Source organism: Stegostoma tigrinum, chromosome 26 (assembly GCF_030684315.1).
Source record: "Stegostoma tigrinum isolate sSteTig4 chromosome 26, sSteTig4.hap1, whole genome shotgun sequence".
In the NCBI taxonomy this organism is placed as follows: domain Eukaryota; kingdom Metazoa; phylum Chordata; class Chondrichthyes; order Orectolobiformes; family Stegostomatidae; genus Stegostoma; species Stegostoma tigrinum.
Genome location: NC_081379.1, coordinates 22,814,234 through 22,822,343, shown reverse-complemented (window position 1 = coordinate 22,822,343; position 8,110 = coordinate 22,814,234).

Here is an 8,110-nt window from a genome sequence, read left to right as displayed (position 1 = left end):
ATAGGCATTGTCTGCTGTCCTTGAATGCCTCCCATTGTCTAAATGCATCAATTCAACTTGCCACCATCTGGCAAGGGAAGATTAACATGTAAAGTATAATTTGCATTTAAATCACTAAATCTGGACGTCAAGATTTCATCAGTCATACCCAACATTTAGACAGAAAGGGATGTTATTTCGTTGTGCCTAGGGTATTCCATGCATTCACGGTTACAGTGAACCTTGGGGACAAATTCAGTCATGAATAACTCCAGGCTCCTCACTAGCCTGACTAGCGTACAGCAATCACTTCTGTAACCTGCCCTGCAGCCTGGGGGTGTAGTTGTGTGAACTGCACGGATAGCAACTTGGATTTCTCATTTCACCCTGAAAGGTGTTTAGTCCACCTCGGATTACCCTGGAAGGGGAAGGTGTTTCAAAGAATTTGAGTGATAGATGAAGCCAGCAGTCTCACATGGTACTTTGCAGCACACACAGAAGTCTTATTATTCACTAACAGGATGCTACAGGCAGGTCAAAAATACATTCGACCTACCGGACAAGTGAGAATGTGCTCTCTGAGTTTCAGTGACAGTGTATGCTAGGGATGTAAGCCACATTTACCCTAATAACTGGCTGACCATATCTAACAACATGTCTGCAACTTGCAGTGGACTGAATGTGCTCAACCAAAGCATTTTTGCAAACCTCAGAACTTTAGACATTGTGTCCAACAACGATGTGATTCTGCTAATGGACATCATTCACTAAATAATCTTATCCAGACTAATAATGATTTTGGAAACCAGTTTAAGATTATCAGTCTGGTTTATGGTGTGTTAGATTTATGTATGCTAAAGCTATTCACAAACATGCCTCATTCTTTGTAAATAGTAGGAGTGTATCTATACAATACATGTTTTCAATGAGAAAGGGCTATGGAGACAATTTAATCCCGCTTCATCGCCATGGCAATGCTCTTACCAATGAAAGTTGACTTGTCTGGTTAATCAGTCATCCAAGAATATAAACAGTTAGAGCTGAATCTCCAAGTAGGTCATAATCCAAACAACCAGAACCCTCTTCTTAGGCTGTACTAATGATTGCTTCCCTTCTAAGGTTGGTTTTCTTGCCGTACAGTTATGGTAACTGCAAGACCCAAAAAAACTTTCACATCATGTCTCCTTTTAACAATGTTTAAGTTATTTGTTACCCATCATTTAAGATAAAAATTATATACAATAAGAGCAAGAATGACACTACAACACTATGAATTTCTCCTTATCCCAGTGCAAAATGGTCATTCCCTTATACCCAGACTGTGAATTATAGATCTAGACTCTCCAAGACAGAACAGACTCTCAGCATCCACCCAGCCAAGCTCTCGCAGAATCTTCTCAACTTCAATGAGATCATCCCTCATTCTTCTAAATTCCAGGCAACATAGGCCCAATCTACTCAACCTTTCCTCATAGGAAAATCCTGATATCACAAGAATCAATGTTGGTTGTCAATTATATCCTTCTATAGGTACGGAGACCAAAACTGTACACAATACTCCAGATGCAATCTCACCAAAGCCCTCGACAGTTGCTGCAAGACTTCTTAATTTTTGTCATTTGCCTTCAATTGTTTGTTCTACATTTATATTACTTTTCTAAGTTTCCTATACAAGGGCACTAAAATCTCTCTGAACAATGTTTAATAATTCCTCAACCATTTTGAAAAAATCCTATACAACCAAAGTTTGACACAGAATGAAGTAAATGCAATTCCTCTGCCAAAGCATCTTAATATTCAACATTGTTGCCCTTATTTATCTATCTACTAAAGGAAGTCTCTAGAGTATTGCTTGAATTAATTTTAAAACATTCAAGGAATGAGCTACTTGATGCAATTTTTACTCCTTCGCTCCTACTGTACAGCTATGGAACTAGCTGAATAGAAAGCAGTGAGAGAACATATTCCAAAGCTACAACCAATATTGTGTATGCAAAGTGTGTGATTTATATACTTTAATAACATTTAGAGTTTGGATCTGAAACTAATGACATGTGGATTTGTTCAATGAAGGGTGTAATAAACTTGCATATTTTTATATAGCCACGGTGATTTATTTAAAAAAAAAACAGTAAGAGCGAGACAGACAATTCCCGGTAGGTAATAAGGTTTTGATTTCATCAGACAAATGTTTACCAGTGAACAAAGTAGACAGTTGTGCACTACACTTTTAATTTTGGAAGGCCAGGGATTTATTATTTTCTTTTGATTAGGGGAACACAGAACATAGAACATTACAGTGCAGTACAGGCCCTTCGGCCCTTAATGTTGAGCCAACCTGTGAAACAAATCTGAAGCCCATCTAACCTACACTATTAAATTATCATCCATATGTTTATCCAATGACCATTTAAATGCCCTTAAAGTTGGCGAGTCTACTACTGTTGCAGGCAGGGCATTCCACGCCCTTACTACTCTCTGAGTAAAGAACCTACCTCTGACTTCTGTCCTTTATCTATCACCCCTCAATTTATGCTAGCCATCACCATCTGAGGAAAAAGGCTCTCACTGTCCACCCTATCTAATCCTCTAATCATCTTGTACGTCTCTATTAAGTTGCCTCTTAACCTTCTTCTCTCCAACGAAAACAGCCTCAGGTCCCTCAGCTTTTCCTCATAAGACCTTCCCTCCATACCAGGCAACATCCTGGTAAATCTTGTATCAGTGATAATGGGGACTGCAGATGCTGGAGAATCCAAGATAATAAAGTGTGAAGCTGGATGAACACAGCAGGCCAAGCAGCATCTCAGGAGCACAAAAGCTGACGTTTCGGACCTAGACCCTTCAACAGAGAGGGGGATGGGGTGAGGGTTCTGGAATAAATAGGGAGAGAGGGGGAGACGGACAAAAGATGGAGAGGAAAGAAGATAGGTGGAGAGGAGAGTATAGGTGGGGAGGTAGGGAGGGGATAGGTCAGTCCAGGGAAGACGGACAGGTCAAGGAGGTGGGATGAGGTTAGTAGGTAGGAAATGGAGGTGCGGCTTGGGGTGGGAGGAAGGGATGGGTGAGAGGAAGAACAGGCTAGGGAGGCAGAGACAGGCTGGGCTGGTTTTGGGATGCAGTGGGGGAGGGGAAGAACTGGTTTGATCGTGTGGTGCAGTGGGGGGAGGGGACGAATTGGGCTGGTTTTGGGATGCGGTGGGGGAAGGGGAGATTTTGAAGCTGGTAAAGTCCACATTGATACCATTGGGCTGCAGGGTTCCCAAGCGGAATATGAGTTGCTGTTCCTGCAACCTTTGGGTGGCATCATTCTGGCACTGCAGGAGGCCCATGATGGACATATCATCTAAGAATGAGAGGGGGAGTTGAAATGGTTCGTGACTGGGAGGTGCAGTTGTTTGTTGCGAACCGAGTGGAGGTGTTCTGCAAAGCGGTCCCCAAGCCTCCGCTTGGTGTCCCCAATGTAGAGGGAGCCACACCGGGTGCAATGGATACAATATACCACATTGGCAGATGTGCAGATGAACCTCTGCTTAATATGGAAAGTCACCTTGGGGCCTGGGATAGGGGTGAGGGAGGTGGTGTGGGGGCAAGTGTAGCACTTCCTGCGGTTGCAGGGGAAGGTGCCGGGTGTGGTGGCGTTGGAGGGCAGTGTGGAGCGAACAAGGGAGTCACGAAGAGAGTGGTCTCTCTGGAAAGCAGACAAGGGTGGGGTTGGAAAAATGTCTTGGGTGGTGGGGTCGGATTGTAGATGGCTGAAGTGTCGGAGGATGATGCGTTGAATCCGGAGATTGGTGGGGTGGTGTGTGAGAATGAGGGGGATCCTCTTTGGGCGTTTGTGGTGGGGGCGGGGTGCGAGGGATGTTTTGCGAGAAATGCGGGAGACGCGGTCAAGGGCGTTCTCGACCACTGCGGGGGGAAAGTTGCGGTTCTTGAAGAACTTGGACATCTGGGATATGCGGGAGTGGAATGCCTCATCGTGGGAGCAGATGTGGCGGAGGCGGAGGAATTGGGAATAGGGGGTGGAATTTTTGCAGGAGGGTGGGTGGGAGGAGGTGTATTCTAGGTAGCTTTGGGAGTCGGTGGGCTTGAAATGGACATCAGTTACAAGCTGGTTGCCTGAGATGGAGACTGAGAGGTCCAGGAAGGTGAAGGATGTGTTGGAGATGGCCCTCTCTCCCTATTTATTCCAGAACCCTCACCCCATCCCCCTCTCTGATGAAGGGTCTAGGCCCAAAACGTCAGTTTTTGTGCTCCTGAGATGCTGCTTGGCCTCCTGTGTTCATCCAGCTTCACACTTTATTATCCTGGTAAGTCTCCTCTGCACCCTTTCCAATGCTTCCACATCCTTCCTATAAAGTGGTGACCAGAACTGTATGCAACACTCCAAGTGCGGCAGCACCAGAGTTTTGTACAGCTGCAACATGACCTCGTAGCTCCAAAACTCAATCCCTCTACCAATAAAACCTAACACACTGTACACCTTCTTAACAACCCTATCAACCTGGGTGGCAACTTTCAGGGATCTATGCACGTAGACATCAAGATCTCTCTGCTCATCCACACTACTAAGAATCATACCATTAGCCCAGTACTTTGTATTCCTGTTACTCCTTCCAAAGTGAATCACCTCACATTTTTCTGCATTAAACTCCATTTGCCACCTCTTAGCCCAGATCTGCAGCTTATCTATGTCCCACTGCAACCTACAACATCCTTCCGCACTAGCCACAACTCCACTGACTTTAGTGTCATCCGCAAATTTACAAACCCATCATTCTACACCCTCATCCAGGTCATTTATAAAAATGACAAACAGCAGTGGCCCCAAAACAGATCCTTGTGGTACAGCACTAGTAACTGAATTCAAGGATGAACATTTCCCATCAACCACCACCCTCTGTCTTCTTATAGCTAGCCAATTTCTGACTCAAACCACTAAACCACCCTCAATCCCACGCATCTGTATTTTTCTGCAATAGCCTACTGTGAGCATCCTTATCAAATGCTTTACTGAAATCCATATACACCACATCAACTGCTTTACCCCCATCCATCTGTTTGGTCACCTTCTGAAAGAACTCAACAAGGTTTGTGTCACGACCTACCCTTCACAAAACCGTGTTGACTATCCCTAATCAAATTATTCCTTTCTAGATGATTATAAATCCTATCTCTTATAATCCTCTCCAACACTTTACCCACAAACAAAGTAAGGTTCACTGGTCTATAATTACCTCTACTCCCCTTCTTGAACTAGGGGACAAATTTGCTATCCTCCAGTCTTCTGGCACTATTTCTGTAGACAATGACAACATAAAGATCAAAGCCAAAGGCTCTGCAATCTCCTCCCTTGTTTCCCAGAGAATCCTCGGATAAATCCCATCCAGCCCAGGGGACTTATCTATTTTCACACTTTCCAGAATTGCTAACACCTCCTCTTTATGAACCTTAATCCCATCTAGTCTAATAGCCTGTATCTCAGTATTCCCCTTGACAACATTGTCTTTTTCCTGTGTAAATACCGACGAAAAACATTCATTTAGCGCCTCTCCTATCTCTTCGGACTTCATGCACAACTTCCCACTACTGTCCTTGACTGGCCCTGATCTTACCCTAGTCATTCTTTTATTCCTGACATACCTATAGAAAGCTTCAGGGTTTTCCTTGGATCCCACCTGCCAAAGGTTTCTCACGTCCCCTCCTGGCTCTTCTTAGCTCTCTCTTTAGGTCCTTCTGGCTAACTTGTAACTCTCAAGCACCCTAACTGAGCCTTCACGCCTCATCTTTATGTAAGCCTCCTTTTTCCTCTTGACAAGAGATTCAATTTCTTTAGTAAACCACGGTTCCCTCGCTCGACCACTTCCTCCCTGCCTGACAGGTACAAACTTATCAAGGACACGCAGTAGCTGTTCCTTGAACAAGCTCCACATTTCAATTGTGTCCAGCCCCTGCAGTTTCCTTCCCCATCCTATGCATCCTAAATCTTGCCTAATCACCTCATAATTGCCTTTCCCCCAGCTATAACTCCTGACCTGCAGTTTATACCTATCCCTTTCCGTCACTAAAGTAAACATAACCGAATTGTGGTCACTATCATCAAAGTGCATCCAAATCTAACACCTGGCCTGGTTCATTACGCAGTACCAAATCCAATGTGGCCTCGTCTCTTGTTGGCCTGTCCACATACCGTGTCAGGAAACCCTCCTGCGCACATTGGACAAAAACTAACCAATCTAAAGCGCTCAAACTATAGCACTTCCAGTCAATATTCGGAAAGTTAAAGTCCTTCATAACAATTACCCTGTTGCTTTTGCTCCTATCTAGAATCATCTTTGCAATCACTTCCTCTACATGTCTGGAACTTCTCAGAGGCCTATAGAAAACTCCCAACAGGGTGACCTCTCCTTCTCTGTTTCTAATCTCAGCCTATACTACCTCAGTAGACAAGTCCTCATCAAATGCCCTTTCTACCACCTTATTACTGTCCTTGACTAACAATGCCACACCTCCGCCTCTTTTACCACCTTCCCTGATCTTACTGAAATATCCAAACCCCGGAACCTGCAACAACGATTCCTGTCCCTGCTCTATCCATGTCTCTGAAATGGCCACAGCATCGAAGTCCCAGGCACCAACCCATGCTGCAAGTTCACCCACCTTATTTCGGACGCTCCTGGCATTGAAGTAGACACACTTCAAACCAACTTCTTGCTTGCTGGTACACTCCTGTGACCTTGAAACCTCATTCATGACCTCACCATTCTCGATCTCCTGTACACTGGCGCTACAAATCAGGTTTCCATCCCCCTGCTGAATTAGATTAAATCCTCCCGAAGAGCATTAGCAAATTTTGCCTCCAGGATATTGGTACCCCTCTGGTTCAGGTGTAGCCCATCCTGTTTTGAGAGGTCCCACCTACCCTAGAATGAGTCCCAATTATCCAGGTTTCTGAATCCCTCCATCCTGCACCATCCCTCTAGTCACGTGTTCAACTGCTCTCTCTCCCTATTCCTCGCCTCACTGGCATGTGGTATGGGAAATAAACCAGACATAACAACTCTGCTTGTTCTCGCTCTAAGCTTCCTACCTAGCTCCTTGAATTTCTGCCTTACATCCCCATCCCTTTTCCCTACCTTTGTCGTTGGTGCCTCTGTGGACCACAACTTGGGGCTGCTCCCCCTCCCCCTTAAGGATCCCAAAAACACTATCAGAGACATCACAGACCCTGGTATCTGGGAGGCAACACGCCAACCGCGAGTCTCTCTCGTTCCCACAGAATCTCCTATCTGTCCCCCTAACTATGGAGTCCCCAATGACTAATGCTCTCCTCCACTCCCCCCTTCCCTTCTGAGCAACAGGGACAGACTCTGTGCCAGAGACCTGTACCCCATGGCTTACCCCTGGTAAGTTGTCCCCCCCCCAACAGTATCCAAAATGGTATACTTGTTATTGAGGGGAATGGCCACAGAGGATCCATGCACTGTTTGCCCATTCCCCTTCCCCTTCCTGACAGTCGCCCAGCTACCTTTTTCCTGTACCTTGGGTGTGACCACCTCCTTACAACTCCTCTCTATCAACCCCTCTGCCTCCCGGATGATCCGAAGTTCATCCAGCTCCAGTTCCAGTTCCCTAATGCGGTATCCGAGGAGTTGGAGTTGGGTGTACTTCCCACGGATGACATCAGTGGGGACACGAATGGTGACCCTTCCCTCCCACATCCTACTGGAGGAGCATGCAGCTGCCCCAACATCCATTTCCAATGTTCTGAATTCCCAAAAACAGACTATTTAAAGAAAAACACACAAATCGGTGCTCAGCACCATTTTTTTGGTTCGAGGAGAAGGATGGGTGGGAGACACTACCCAAATTGTGTTTCGGGTAAAGCAAGCACCCAAATAGATATACTGGAGAGAGAGAGAGAGAGAGAGAGAGAGAGAGAGAGAGAGAGAGAGAGAGAGAGAGAGAGAGAGAGAAAAAAAACAACCTTACCTTCCTGTCAACACTCTGGCTCATGCTGCTGCCACTGATAAACAAGAGAGGAATTTAAGGAGATAGTGTGTTTAAGAACTGCTGAGAGCTGCCTTTGTTATCTAAGATGCTGAAACGGTAGTCAAGTTTGGCAGAGGAT